We start from the raw sequence: 16,348 nt of genomic DNA on the forward strand, positions 1-16,348 counted from the left end.
CTCAGGTTAGGAAACTGTGAGGAGACACAAGAATACTGACATGACAGATACAGTCATCTGCTCTCTGCCATTTTGGTGTATAGCTGTAAAGTGGTTTGACATCTTTTAGTTAAACAAACAAGTTAATAGTTGTTAATTGTGTTTCTTTCACCTATTTTTTCCACAAGTGACTTCACAACAATGAGTGTCAGGACGGACTGGAGAACAGAGTAATTTCTTGCATGCTAGTTCCTGCTATTGATCATTCGATTGTAGCAGACACCGTTTTTATTGTTATTTATGTTGTTCACATTATTATACTTGCCCTTGAACCAATATAAATATTTTATGGGATAAACAATGGGAAATCACCTGGGAAATATTGCTTCACTTATGATTTTTTGCATACTTTTAAGCAGCTGCTATAGGGTTTGTCAATAAACAAAATCAGCATTTAGTGCCCTACAGCATTTGATCATACTGTTACATTTTGTACATCGTCAGTGTATTATAATAATGCTCTTAAGTCAATATAATGCAATAAACACTGGTAGTTTGGGGGGAGGGGATTAGTGGCAAACAGTTCTCTCCTATGTGCTGCAAAACCTGGTCCAGTGATCACTGATGTCAATAGTGTCTTTTGATTGATTTCAGTGGGCATTGGATCAGTTAAAAAGTTAAAAAGCCCTTGCATGCCTGGTATTTTCTCCCTGGGAAGGTACAATACACTGTAATCAAGTTACCCCTCACTCTTTCTTTTTAAAAAAAAAATAAGATAAACAGATTGAGCTCCTTAGTCTTTCACAGTCAGGTATTTTTTTCCAGGCCTCAAATCAATTTTGTGGCTTTTCTCTGCAACTGCTCCAATTTTTCAGCATCCTATTTGACAAAGTAAATAATTGTTTATACATCCAGGGATCATTGCATCAAAATGTCACAATCACATTAGTTCTTTTTGACACAGCGTCACCCTCGGAGCTCATGTTCAGTTGTTTCTCCACTAGAACACCTAAATCCTTTCCAGAGTCACAGGTTTCCAAGATTCTATTCCCCATTGTGCAGGTATAGCCTGCGTTCCTTATGCCCAGGGCCGGCTCCAGACCCCAGCGCCACAAGCACGCGCGTGGGGCGGCACTTGCCGGCAGGGGCGGCAGATTGGGCCGGCGGGAGGTCCACCAGAGCCCCGGAACAACCGGACCTGCCGCAGACATGACTGCGGAGGGGGCATGACTGCGGAGGGGGCGCTCCTCCCGCGGCTCCAGTGGATCCAGTGGACCTCCCGCAGGTGTCACTGGTGAGGATCCGCTGGTCGCGTGGGTCGGCTGGACCTCCCGCAGGCATGACTGCGGCAGCTCAACCGCAGCCGCCGGACCAGCGAACCGCCCGCAGCTGCGGGAGGTCCAGCCGAGCCGCGCGACTAGCGGACCCTCACCAGTCAAGCCCGCGGGAGGTCCGCTGCTCCCGGGGCTCCGGGGCGCCTCCCGCGCATGACTGCTTGGGGCGGCGGAATATGTAGAGCCGCCCCTGCTTATGCCTAGGGGTACGACCTTGTATTTGGTTGTTTTAAACTGGATTGTGTTTGAATGGGCCAAGCTTACCAACTGATGTAGATCCTGCTGTCTGGCTGCCCTGTCCTCCTCATGATTTGCCCCTCTGCCAGTCTTTGTGTCCTTCTGCAATTTTTTTCAGAGATGATTTTTACATTTACTACCAGATCACTAATGAAAATGTTGACTAGTGTTGGGCCTAGAACTGACCTCTGTGGAAGCTCATTTAAAAAAAAAATTAAAAAAAAAATTAGACACATTTCCCAGTAACAACTACATTTTGAGCGCTGTCAGTTAACGAGTTCTTGCTCTATTAAAGTTTGCTTTAGCGATACTGTATAGAGTTTGCTAATTTTTAGGCTGTCAATTTAATCTCCGTTAACTCACGCGATTAACTAAAAAAAATTAATTGTAATTTTAAAAAATTAATCGCGATTAATCGCATTGTTAAACAATAGAATACCAGTTGAAATTTATTAAATATTTTTGGATGCTTTTTTCTACATTTTCAAATATATTTATTTCTATTACCACACAGAATACAAAGTGTACAGTGCTCACTTTATATTGTTTATTACAAATATTGCACTGTAAAAATGATAAACAAAAGAAATTGTATTTTTCAACTCGCCTCATACAAGTACTGTAGTGCAATATCTGGTGAAACTGTAACTTACAAATGTAGATTTTTTTTGTTACATAATTGCGTTAAAAAACAAAACAATGTTTTTACTGTGCAAATATTTGTAATAAAAATAAATATAAAGTGAGCACTGTACACTTCGTATTCTGTGTTGTAATTGAAATCAATATATTTGAAAATGTAGAAATTCAAAAATATTTAAATAAATGATATTCCATTGTTGTCTAACAGCACGATTTAAAAAATTAAACACGGTTAATCGCACAATTAATTTGGTTAATCTTGCGACAGCCCTACTAATTTTATTATCAGAATGTGGTGCTTTACTATGGCAAACATCTTAAAATAGTCTCAGTATATTACATGTATGAAGTTACATTGATCAGTGATGTTCCTTGCCATTCTGGCAGAATATGTAGGATGAAATGAGCCAACTGCTGGCCATTAGGCTGTCAGACTCCATTTATGTGATTGTTGATGCAGATGCAATCAAGGATGCAGCAAATTTAATTGCATATTCAAAATGGGAGATGGAATAGCTAAAGATAATAAGCTTATGGAGTGTAAAAAAGAATCTTAGCCCTCTGGAATGAGTTATCTCCTTCCAAACTGAAAGGAAAGACTGGTGCTTTGTCAGAAAGAACCATTATCCGGCTACAAGTTAATAAGGTATCATGACATTTGAAATTCATCCCTTGTATAACTCTACTGACTTAAAGGGTATTACACCAGGAATGAATTTGTCCCTAAACCTCTTTACAAATACACATAGGAGAAAAAGAATCTTATAATAAAATTGATTATGTAGCACAGTGAATGAAGAAACTCCATTTTTCTTCTCCTGATAGCTGCTTAATTATTTTTCCTTTTCATTCTTCTTTCTCTTTCTCTTTCATTGTGATTACTATTTCTCTGAACATTTCATTCAATACAGTATAAAATACACACAGCAAAACATATGTGGAGTTGATCTCCATGAGAGAAAATGCAGATGCATGAGATTAATTTTGGAAGCCTGTGATAAACTATATTATCACATGATTCTTCAATGTAAGCAGGCACCTTTGACCCCTATAACCAGGGGAAAGAGAAGGACCGAAAACTCAGTGAAGTACTCTAGGGATCTATGCCAAACTCTTAAACTGGGGAGGGAGGGGGCACTCAGACCTTCAAAAGTATTTAGGTGCTGAGCTCCCATTTAAATCAATGAGAGTTTGGCACCTAAATTCCTCTTAAGATCTGTGCCTCAAAGACCACAGTGATGAGCACCAGTCCAAAACCCTACGAAAGTATTTTGTAAATATGATGCCAGTCGTACAATTTAGAGATTGGAGTCAGGACGGCTGGATTCCATCCCTGACTCTGTAGCTAACTCTCCTATCAGTCAGCGTCTCTGAGTCACTTCTCTGTGTCTCTGTCGCCTCATCAATAAAAATGGGTAGAACAGTTACGGCAGGTCAAATAGTGGACAGGAAAGATTTCATAGATAAAAGCACCGAGCTGGGTTTGTTCTGCGGGGGGGTTGCATTGTTTGATATCTGAGGATGCAGGGACCACTGTGTATTTGTGGAAATGTTCACAAAGCCGAGTGTTTGGTGAATTTCAGAACCAATGTTCGTTTGTTGCTTAGACATTTGTCCTGGGTGTTGAGTTTTGCTATTGTCCGATTTTGAAAAGTTTGTTAGATGCAGGAGCAGGGAGGAATGTTTGCAGTAGGTTCTGTGGCCCCTCGGTGCCTGTGGGAATGGGTGACAGACCATGAGGTAATGGATATTCCAGCCTCCGCTCCCCAACATGCCCAGATCAGACTGCACTTGTAACATACTTCTGCTCGGTGCAGGGAGGGTGCACTTGGATTGCCACCTGTACAGATTTTCCCAGTATCGCCCCTTACTTGAGGTAGCTGTCCCAGGAAATCTGTAAGGGTTCTCAGTACACACTGCCAGTGGCCCCATTTTATGGGATCAGGATCATCATGGATATCCCAGTTTTTGTACCTTCAAGGTGTCAACCCTACTGCACACCCTTGCATGAACACCCTGCACCCACCCATCTTTGCGTGGGGGGTTAAATTTCACCCACACAGAGCTGGGGATGGATTTGCTCCTCCGTGCATCATGTACTACGTATGGCAGTCATTATGGTATGTAATGGTCTGTCTTTGTCTGCATCCATGTGATTAAGAAAATACAAATTTAAAACCAATTCGATATACTACCTGTGTGATAGCTAAAGCTAGGATCGTTTTTCAAATGCACATTGCTTCACAAAGATTTGCAAGAGGCAGAACGCACCCACAGCCCGTGAAAAGGTGCAGCACCATTTTGTATCACAACCCACAGCCATGCTATGTGTACACTCCACAAGGCAAAGGGAGTCTCTTTAATCATTATAGGAGTAACAGTCACACTCTTCCAGTCAAAATGAATGGGAATTTTTCTACCTGTTAGAAAAAGCCATTTGAAATGTCAAGGCCGTTTTAAACAGTGGTTTTCACCTTGTAATGAGTTGGGTTAAAACTTCAGAATTCAGCTTTCTCCCCTTCACTGGAACTTGGCTGTGGAAAGACACTTACGGATTAATTGTGACATACTTTGAATGCAATCTCGCAGCTTATTTTTTCAGCCGTATCTGCACCAGTTTTTAAATGCCAGTCTCTTTACTTCATATTTTAAGCCAGGAGTTCTCAAACTGGGGGTCGGGACCTCTCAGGGGGTTGTGAGGTCATTACATGGGGGGTCACGAGCTGTGAACCTCCACCCAAACCCTGCTTGCCACCAGCATTTATAATGGTGTTAAATATATTTAAAAAGATGTTTAATTTATTAGGGGGGTCGCACTCAGAAGCTTGCCATGTGAAAGGGGTCACCAATAAAAAAAAAAGAGTTTGAGACCCCCTGTTTTAAGCGTATTGAATGTTTGTCAAAACCAAGCTGAGTCACTCTCAGGTGTTTGGGCCTGATTCTTCTTTACACTAAGGCCCCTCTACACCACTCTGGCAGTGGAAAGGGGCCTTAAAATTGGAATAAACTTTTACTCCCACTTTGGCACTGTAGAGAGATCTTAGTGTAAAAGAGAATCTGGACCTTTATGTTTCAAAGGAAGATTAGAAATTTGCCTAATGTGATCTGAATCATCCTAAACCATATGCTGCAACTCTTACCTACACTGAGGAGCACTTACTCAACTCAAGGGGCCTGATTCTCTGTGTGGTCACTTGGACCTGTGCAAAGTGGGTGTAGGATACTATCATTGCCATCTGGTAGCACCTCGCCCTGGTGTAAATGACGGCACAAAGTGATGGGTGATGGAGAACAAGGCCCAAGTTGTCTCATTGCCCTGCTTGCTCAGCAGCACATCGTGTCTGCAAGTAACCCCATTGAATGTAGTGATTACTAGCCATGAGGAAAGGTTCTAGTCAGGATGGCTCAGTTTAGTCCTCAAGTAGCCCCCTTGCTTCAGCAGCACTAGGCAGCAGCAGCAGAGAGGAGAGAGAGAGAGAAGGACTCTCCTCTCCATGTAACATGCATCCCAAATACGAATCAACTGCTACACCTGAGAACACAGAGGAGCGCGACTCACGCGCTTGGAACAAAACAAAAAAAAAAAAGGGGGGGGAAGGGGGGCAGAAAATTGGTGCAGCTGGGGCTTTTACCCCCTTGGTGGCCCATGGAAGATGGAGGAGGCTGTGTAGCAAAAACTACTCTCCTCCCAAGGCCACCAAGAGGGGAGGAGGGGGCTCGTGGGTGTGTTCTGCAACTCTGCACCGCCCCTTAGTGTGAGGTCCAAGCTAAAGCAGGAATCATGCTCTAGTCCTGTATGAGTGATGCTCAGTGTGAGAGTGGAGGCCAGCTGTTAGCTTTTAATCAGACTTGTAACCAAAATAATAAACACTGGTATGAAACCTGTGTTACAAAACGCATTCAATTCAATTTTAAAAAAGAAGTAAACCCAAACCGGTTGATATGCTGTAGTCTGATTATTTTTAACTGTTTAATTTATGAGAGTCCCTCTGTATCTGCTCGTAAATGCTACTGTCCCCCCCCCCCAGTGGGTGCGACCCCCTTTGGGGGGGTCAGGGGGCTGGCTTAGACTTTGGGGGGGGGGGGGCTGGCCCGAGCCCCCCGGCCCCCAGCCCAAAGCTGAGGGATTCCCCTGGCAGCAGCTGCTGCCTGGCCTTTCTCCCCTGCCTGCCCCAGGTGGTGGGAGACAGTGGGGGTCAGGCAGCAGTCCTCCCCCTCCCCCCCTTTTGTTGTTGTGTAGTAATTTTTGTTGTTGGAATGAGGTCAGTTTGAGAACCTTTGCCTCGCTATATGCTATGCTATGTATATTTGGTGGGACTGAAGGTTTAACGTGGCTGGGTTGTGGGTGGGGGGTGGGCTGGCCCCCCCCGCCCCGCATTCTTGGGCGTCTGGGTGAGGAGGCTATGGAAGGGGGGAGGGGGGGGTGGTGTGAGCAGTGGAGCAGCAGGGGTCTGTCTGTGCTCTTGCTTTCCTGCAGCTCCAAGACATGCTTTTGCTCCCCCCCCCCCTCAGCTCAGCTGTGTCTGCCTCCGCTCTTCACGCTCACTTAATTCTTTCCTGGCCTCTGCCACCGAATGCCTCCATGCATTAAGCTGGGCCCTATCAGTGCGGGAGGACTTCATGAGCTTGGAAAACATGTCATTGAGAGTGCGGGGTTTTTTTCGCCTTCTAATCTGCAATAACCTCAGGGGCGGAGATGATAGAGGGATTGCATGGTCACCTATGCTGCTGAGTTTGCCACACTGACCAAACAGGAAATGAAATGAAATGAAATTCAAAAGTTCCCAGAGCTTTTCCTGTGTACCTGACTAGTGCATCGGAGTTCAAAGTGCTGTCAGAGCAGTCACAGTGGAGCACTCTGGATAGCTCCCAGAGGCCAATACCGTCAATTTGCATCTGCACTACCCCAAGTTCGACCCAGCAAAGTAGATTTTAGTGCTACTCCCCTTGCCGGGAGGAGTACAGAAGTTGATTTTTAAGAGCCCTTTAGATCGACGGAACGAGGTTGGTTGTGTGGACGCAGTCATTTTTAAATTGACCTAACGCGGCTAAATTTGACCCAACCCTGTAGTGTAGACCAGGCCTAAGGCACAGAAATTAAACATCTAAACTCCTTCAAACAGGATACAAAGAGCATTTCATTAATATCCACCTGTCTCTCATTGCTTTCTTTTATTATAGTCACACCTACACTCTGCCTTAGGCAAACTCTCCCATTTCATTCCTTCACACCTAGAAAACTGAAACATTTTCTTTTCCTATTAAATGGCCCTTTTGAAAGGAAGACCCAATTGTCATTTTGAGTAGCTATGCCTAAGACTCTCTAATTAACCTGTGTATGCAGTCTAAATATTTCAGTATTGTGCTAAGCAATGAGAACCTGGAAGTAAAACTGACTAGAAATAGATCAATTTCATTTCAGTGTTAAAGCTATGTACACTCACAGAAAGAGAGCCACATACAAAAATGATGAAAAGCAAACTAGGTATTTTTAAATTTTCTGTTTTCATAACCTAAGCTGTTTTGAGTGTACAATTAGAGATAGTTAAATAGTATTTGCCAAACCATTTTTTATTTAGTTAGTTATTTTACTGAATTTAAGCCTTTTGTTTTGGTTTGAAAATCAGTTCTCAGCAATTTCTGATTTTTGCAAATATAGTTGTTCATAAGTATTTGTTCAATTTTCAGAATGTGATTTTTTTTCCTACATTTTTCTTTGGCCTATTTATATCGGTCACATGGTATTGTATCTGCTCCCTGATCAGATGACAAACTGTAATGTGATGGTACATAAGTAGCAGCAAGATTTGTGAAACTTTCCATGAATATCAGCAGATCTATGAATATCCATGGATAACTAATAGTATCGCCTGATGAATAGCAGTGAATCAAACCTGTGTAATTAATTGACCACTGTACTCATAGGTTGTCGTGTTTTTTCTTTTATCCCATTTTTCAGCAAGGTCTATTAATAAACTTCTGTAGGTCAGGAAACAACTTTTTAAAAGATATGGTTCTGAACCTGCTCATTCTTCATTTTATTTTAAATCACTCAACTAATGCACGGGTGGTTAGTGCAATAGCTTTTCATATATAGATAATAACTGCATTCAAATCTTGGCACAGGTCACAAGTGAAAAACAGTTTGGCTGACCTTCAGTGGACATCGCAAAATAAATAGTTCAGCTAGGCATTCTTACACACACAAGAGATTGGTTCTTAGTCATAGATTTTTAAGGCTACAAGGGACCATTATGGTCATTTAATGTGACCTCCTGCAAAACCCAGGCCAGAGAATATCATCCAGTGATTCTGGCATTACACCCAGTAATTTCTGATTGAACTAGACTAGAGCATATCTGGTCAGGATTGGCAGGTTCAGGCAAAACAGAGCAAGGCAGCTTGCATGACATCAATGCGCACTTGGGCCTGATCCAAAGCCCACTGAAGTCAGTGGAAGACTATGGGCTGGTCTACACTACGGGGGGAAATCGATCTAAGATATGCAACTTCAGCTACATGAATAACGTAGTTGAAGTCGAAGTATCTTAGATCGAATTACCTACCGTCCTCACTGCGCGGGATCAATGTCCGCGGCTCCCCATGTCGACTCCGCTACCGCCATTCGGGTTGGTGGAGTTCTGGAGTCGACAGGAGCTCGTTTGGGGATCGATATATCGTGTCTAGATGAGACGCGATATATCGATCCCCGAGAAATCGATTGCTACCCACCGATACGGCGGGTAGTGAAGATGTACCCTTTGCATGACTCAGTATTGCCATCCTTCGAAAATCATGAGTCAAGATCCAGAAAATCATGAGATTGACTTAATAATCATTAGATTTTTTTTTTACAATGTTGGGTTCTTTTTATTTGCTTTGCGGAGTTGGACCATTTAGGGTTCACATTTTCAATCTTTTCTCTGCAGCCATGAGGGCTAGAAACTTTTTTTTTAAAAAATTATTTTAATTTTTTTTTAAAGAAAGCTGTAATTCTCACATCGTGACCTGCTTGGAGCAGCTAGGGCTCCAACAGAAGCACTAACTATCACTAACTCATGATAACAGCGTGAGAGTTGGCAATACTGATGAATTCAGTGGGCTTTGAATCAGACTCTATACACCACATAAATCCCACTTAAGCCTTACTTTGGAAAATTAACCTGGTGTACAGACCATGTGTGGGATCTCTGCACAGCGGTGAATTTTATCCACTGTGCCTGGCTGTAACCTACTATATTTGCTAGTTAGCATTAAATTCAGTCACAAGAGCGTAATATTAGAAAAGCTTACCCTATGTTAGTCCCAGAGATTAAAAAAAAGAGCAAGCACATGTTTGACTCACTTTTTTGTATATTCCCTGATGTTTTTTTATAAACAATGAATGCTGCTATCTGGAAAGAGGTGCTGAGGTTTGCTATGATCTAGCATTAATTTAATGCATTAAACTGCTGTTCAAAATACTTCTGTAAGATAAATAACAGCAGTCCTGGATAGGAGAGAGATTGCATTTCAGAGGAATCAGGTTATTCCAGCTTAGCAAAATCTGTAATCACTGTGTTGTCTACAGTCTGATGATTAGCTTTCCATCCAACACAGACAACTAGCTGGGCTAGTGAGATAGAATGGGACATTCCAACAAACAGGTCTTTACTGATCCCTCTCGGAGCCAATAGGAAGGAGTATATTTTGAACTGGTGGTGTCCACCTGCACCCACATGTGATTGTGTGCACAAACACTTGTGCCCTCTCTTTGCTAGTGCCAATATTAGTGTGGTTGCTAAAGCTTGCAAACACTTTTTAAATAGTGTACCACCAGCATATGCACAAGTATTAGCATTTGTACCTGCTCTAGTCCAATGACTAGGAGTAGAGAAAGAGGGTCAGGTTCAAGAGGGGGGCTGAGTTTGGCGTGACACCAGAGCTCAGGCGTGCAAGGTGGACCACACTGCTACCTGACAAACACAGGCCCTTATCTTCTCCATGCGGCTACGTCATCTGGGCCTTCACTGCTGCCAAAAGCAAATGTATTAAATTCTTCAAAGACATCATTCCTAACACTATGTGTAACCTTCGTGCCTTTACTCCTGATGCTCCTCTTGGTCACTAGGGTTTCCCTATTCCCCTTAGTTGCCTCAGTAGATATCTGCATAATTCCTTGCAGAGACTGGCAGAAGTTTGCCTTACTACTTGGACCAAGTGCTCCAGACCAGGTCCGTACTATTGCTGTCCTCAGAAAAAGCAGCTCACTGTCCTTGTCACTGCAAATAGTTCACAGAGCTACCAGAACAATCTGAGACCTAAAGTATTAAATAAAGCAAAGTTTATTAGAAACCCAAGAGAAGGTCAAAGGTAATTGGAATAAAATCCGATTCATAATAGGCCTAGTTAGCTAGCTTAGAACTTTCTGAAACTGAACATAGACTTTAATGGAGCTACCCTGATTTATACTAGTTGAGGATCTGGCTTAAGAGATACAGTTGTGTTAAATCAGAGATTAAAATCTTTCTTAGTCTGGCCCATCCTGCAGCCTGATGCGTTCTCTTTCTCCGCTTTTGCTGACAGGATGCACTTCCTAATTTACAAGTCTGTTCAGTCATTCTTCACAAAAAATGTATTCTCTTTGTCAGGGAACCTTCTCAGGTATACTCTTGGCTACATGGCATCAAGTTTAGGTGTAATCCCCCTGAATTACCATTATGACTCTGAACTCATCCTTTGTGTGAACCTATTGACTCACACATCGTGTGTGTGTGTGTGTGTGTGCACGTGTGAGTGAGAGTGAGAGAGGGAGAGTGCCTATTTGTGGGTTTGCTCAAATCCAGCACTTGAAAGCAACTTTATCACAACTAGAGCTAATCCGAGAATAGGTTCCCCTTCCCCCACACTCATGGACAATTTTGATTAGAGAAAATAGTTTTCCTCTAAATTTACCCCTGAACATTCTGACTTTTTGGCAACAAATCAAAGGGAAAAAATTTCAGCTGCAAACTGAAATTTTCAATTAGAAAATGCTGCCCCAGTGCCTCATGGGAGTTGTAGTTTGAGTGCTTCATGCCATCACTCTCCTCTATGCACCAAGCTCTCTGACTGGACTATAACTCCCATGATGTACCACTCTCCCCCTTCTTGGTGAGCCAGCATGGTCAGAGTACGCTGTATTATTGTTGGGGAAAGTATATGTGTAATTTTTATTAAGGGTTTCTTCCTGGGACCACCCTTGGCATTGCCCCAGGATTTACCCTTCCTCCTTTGGGGGATAGCTCAGTGGTTTGAGCATTGGTCAGCTAAACCCAGGGTTGTGAGTTCAATCCTTGAGGGGGCCATTTAGGGAACTGGGGTAAAAATCTGTCTGGGGATTGGTCCTGCTTTGAGCAGGGGGTTGGACTAGATGACCTCCTGAGGTCCCTTCCAACCCTGAGATTCTATGATCCCACATCTGGATAAAGGTATTGATCTATTGACAGGTCTCCCTGATGATTAACTCTTGCTTTCCCAAAAGTGGGGGTTGGTATTTAGTCAGAGGTATGTGCTTTGGGATTTCGGATCCCCTTAACCAATCCCAAGGGGCTGTGCCTGACATACTGGTACAAACACCATGGTGAATGAGAGGAAGATCAAGCCTTCTGTATCTGACAAACCCCCAGTCCCCATCCTGGACCAGCTGCTGTAATGAAGTGGAAATGTTCTTAATGTTTTCTCTGAATAGTGTGTGGGTGCCTCAGTTTCCTCTATGCATTTCTTAGGTATCTAGGTGTGGGGAACAGGGTGCATAATTGTTGCAGAGCCCAAAAGGGCCCCTATAATACTGTCTGCACAAAAAAATGGCCAACACTCTGTCACAGGGCAACTAATGGCTTGGGCCCCTCCTCTACAAAGGTGCCAACTAAAGGTGTTGAAGAACAAAGAAATCAGGTGACTTCCTGGCCCGGGAAAGGAACAAAGGCAAAGGAGGGGCTGAAAAGTTTCATTTTAAAGCTGGCAAAAAAAATGGAGAGGAGGCCAAACAAACCTCCTGGCCTCCCCTGGCTCCCCAAGATGGACCCGACTGAGGGGGTCCTGTTGTCTGTACCTGCAAGGCCTGTCTTAAACTGTGTTCCTGTCATCTAAATAAACCTGTTTTACTGGCTGGCTAAAAGTCATGGTAAATAGCAAAAAGCCAGGGGTGCAGGGCCTTGTCTCCCCCAAACTCTGTAACCACCGCCTTCCAACCTCTCTGAGCCCTCTCATGCCAGGGTGCAGCATAATGATGAGTTTGTTGGGTCTGTGGAGTAGATTCATTCCAGTTCCCAAGCCTGTCCTGTCCTGCTGGCTCCAGGATGCCCTTTCTCTCCGCCCCACAGCTGTCTCTTCCTCTGTTGCGGCTTCCCCGCACAAAAGTGAAAGTGAAGTGAAGCTGACTGGCCAAGGGTCATCCAGATGAACCGCAGCCAACCCCTTCTCTTGATTTTTGCAGTGACATCCCATTCCCTCCTCTCCAATGAAACTCAAATCACTGGCAACCAACCCCTGGTCTTTGTTTGGGAGCGACACTCCTCCTCCGGAATGAAAACCTGATGGTCTATTAGCCGGTCTCCTGCTGCCATTCTGCCCGCACAATAGAGGACCAGCCATGGCTGAAGTTAGGTGGTGGTACCCAATTTAATCCCATACTGATCGAGGCATTTTCCTGGGGAGAAGAGGGCTCTGTGCTGTTCCACACATATAAATCTACACACTTCAGCTGTGTTACGGCTGATTTACACTTGTGCAAAGGAGACCAAAATAAGGCCGAGAGATAGCTATCACAATGAATCGGAGCAAGAGTTTTCAACAAACATGTCTTGTCTCAAAAAACAGCAAACAACAAATTTCACTTCCTGCTGACTCCTGGCCTCTGAGAGATACTGTGCATTACAATTACCATTTTCAGTTCGTGAATTTTACTCCCAGTCAGAGCTCAAATGGAAAACCTTAAATCAAATAGAGTACTGGCTTTTTTTCTCTCTCATTTACATATACATGAGATGCTTTACCCATGAGATGTTATATATGTCTGTATGTATATATTGTTTATAAGCAGTAATAGTTCAGTGCTAGCTTTTAAATTTCATATTATTGTGATGGCAAATTATTGCAAGTCACATAGAAATATTCAGGCAGCATTGCCTGGCTGTTTTAACTATATAATCTATCAGAGGGGTAGCCGTGTTAGTCTGGATCTGTAAAAGCAGCAAAGAATCCTGTGGCACCTTATAGACTAACAGACGTTTTAGAGCATGAGCTTTCGTGGGTGATGTTGCATCCGACGAAGTGGGTATTCACCCACGAAAGCTCATGCTCTAAAACATCTGTTAGTCTATAAAGTGCCACAGGATTCTTTGCTGCTTATATAATCTATGAGCATAATGTAGTAATGTCTCATTCAGAGTGCAAGTTAGTGATCGCGAGGTAGGGGAGATGTCACTGGATTCGTACATCTGCAGAATCATAATCTACAGTGTGGTGTGGGGACTCACTGCTCTCCCCACCCCCGGCTCTCAGCTCCAGGTCCTCTGGTTGGTGGACATTTTGATAATACAGTGTTGTCGGAAAGGGCTTGAGTTGGGTATCATTTAAAAGCCCTTTCTCCCACAAACACAGGGGTACTAAGTATGCCAAACCTAGAACAATTATATAGTTATATATTTGGGAAAAAGTTTAAAAATAAACATTTTTGGATTACATTTTAACACAGGGATGCATTGCTTACATGAAAAGGATGCTGATCTTTGGTAATCCTAGGGAAGTTAGCCTTGACATGAAGAACTGAAAACATTTTTTCATCAAAGTCATCAGCAGTGTTGTCTCCACCCAGAGCACCACTGCTAGACATGTTGACACCCTGATCCTCATCCACACCTCATCCGCACATCTCTGCACAAGGCAGGCTGCTGGCCAGACATTTGCAGGATGTGAGCATCTGGTCTTTGCACATGAGCATTTGATTAGCTGAAGGATTGATTTGGGAGTATATGGTATTTCACACTCAACTTGTGTGATCAGTCATCCCCAGACCCATCCATGCCTGATAGTGAAGGGTAGTTCTAGATGTGCTTGATGATTTTGGAGCCATTCCATTGCTTGATAATTTGCCCTTTGGATAGCAGGCATAAATGCACCCTTTATTGGGAGGAATTTTTCTCCATTTGACTGCTTCTTGGAAAACATCTATCAACGTAGCTCTGCCACCTTCATTTGACTTTCTTCTTCACATTTGAGCACAGCTGTAGTCTGTTCTTCTTGGGTTGAGCCCATAGATTGATGGAAACTTGAATAATTATTTGGGTTTTGAAGGCTTCATACAAGTCATGACCCAAAGTATACAGTCAACTGACATTTTTAGCAATCTCATCACTGAAGACTGACTTTGCCATAATATTAACAAGCTATGGTCCATCATACGCAAATGGATTGCCAGTGCAAGGAAGCTCATCCTGTAGCTTTAAAATTGCCCCTTCTTGAGTCTTTCTGGGCTACTTCTGCGGAAGTCATCCCAGCCACATTTAATGTTTTGTTCAAAACTCAGTGGAGTTCTGGGAAAAACTGGGAAAGATAATTTGGATGCTATGTTATGCCCACCAACCTCCCAACAACTTCCATTGCTCTGTTTTCATGTTCTAGGGCTTTGTCTGAACCAAATGCACAGAAGGGAAATGGTGACTTTTTCCTCTTTCCCAATTTCCTCTTTGAAATTCCTCCCACATGTCAGGGTCACACTTGTCTACACCTCTGATTTCAGCAAGGCACCAGGCAAACATCACAGAATAGTTGGTTAAATCTGAAGCAGAAATGCATTTCACAGTCTTCCAGTGCTACAAGCTACAAATTCCAATCAGCAATCCTGAGATTGAATAAAGAGCAGCGAAGATTCAGTCATCTTCATGTATTGCTGCACTCTCCCAAAAATTGCTCAATCCATTCTGTGATATTGCAGTTCTCCATCATGCATAATAGGTCATTGAGAGCAGAGTGTACACTGGATCTGTGGAAGAGGTCTCGCAAGTCCTGTACCCTTTGGGAAATGACTTTGAACACATCAGTAGGTTTTTCAGATAAGACATCTAGGCAGCATTTTTGAAGGGCAGCCGATGTTCAGGTATGTGCTTCTATAGCACGTCACAACTTTTTCCCAGGAAGAATTTGGTTCACAGCAATGTCACTGTACAAAATCCACCAGATCTCAGGAGTACTAGTGGCATCAACTAAGGAACTTATTTCACATATCACTGCAAAGAATACATGCAGTTCACCAGGATGTAGAATCCACCATCCACAAAGACCATCTCGGGACATTATTAGCTGTTGAAGAGGTTGTAAAAGCCCATGTATAGAGTCACAATACCTTTTGATTCATTCCGCTGATGTCTTTGTCCATGCATTCCAGCTGCATAAAGAATGTTAACTAAATTGAGCCATCAGTGGGGCTAGCAGGTATGATTGGCAGGATGCATACACGGGGCCTTTGCTCTGGCATCTCATGTAGTGCTGAGTTAAAGGCTGACCACGTTGGAATGTACCTTTCTCCTGATATGGTGTGGCATTGTATGTCCTGGGTGTCCAGAGCATTTGATAGTACGTCTTCTATCTCTTCAGCTGAAGTCACAGACAATGATTTTTCACCTGTGAAGTGCATCCCACTTTTGCACAATAACTAAGTAAACGTAGTAAGCTCTACCATGGTTGACTGAGCTGCTGCTTCATTGCAAACTGAACTTTTTGCCTTCAAAATGTTTGGACCTTGGTAGGAAAGTGAGTCAGTCAGGAAGCTCCTCCAAGGAACAGTTCTTTGCTGGTACAGGCAGCACTTGAGGCCGGGACTGGTACCCATGAATAGACCCCTGATGGACTATAACAGTAACATGAAGGGTATCTTTGATATCTGTTGTATCTTCAAGGAAGTCTAAGTTTTATGGGCAGCACAAAATATGAACCTAGCCTTGATGAGGTCTGGGGGAATGTACAACCCTTCATTCAGTTCCGTGCACTGAAGAACCTCGTTTGCAATTGCTCTCTCCAGGTGGAGTACTCCGTTGTAGTCAATGGAGAAGCCAAAGCTGTGCATAAGCTGTATGAGGAATTTGCTAATTTGCTACAGGTTTTGGAATGAATTGTTAAACCAGGGGTGGGCAAACTAT

The sequence above is a fragment of the Mauremys reevesii genome, linkage group 5, assembly GCF_016161935.1.
Source record: "Mauremys reevesii isolate NIE-2019 linkage group 5, ASM1616193v1, whole genome shotgun sequence".
Classification (NCBI taxonomy): Eukaryota; Metazoa; Chordata; order Testudines; family Geoemydidae; genus Mauremys; species Mauremys reevesii.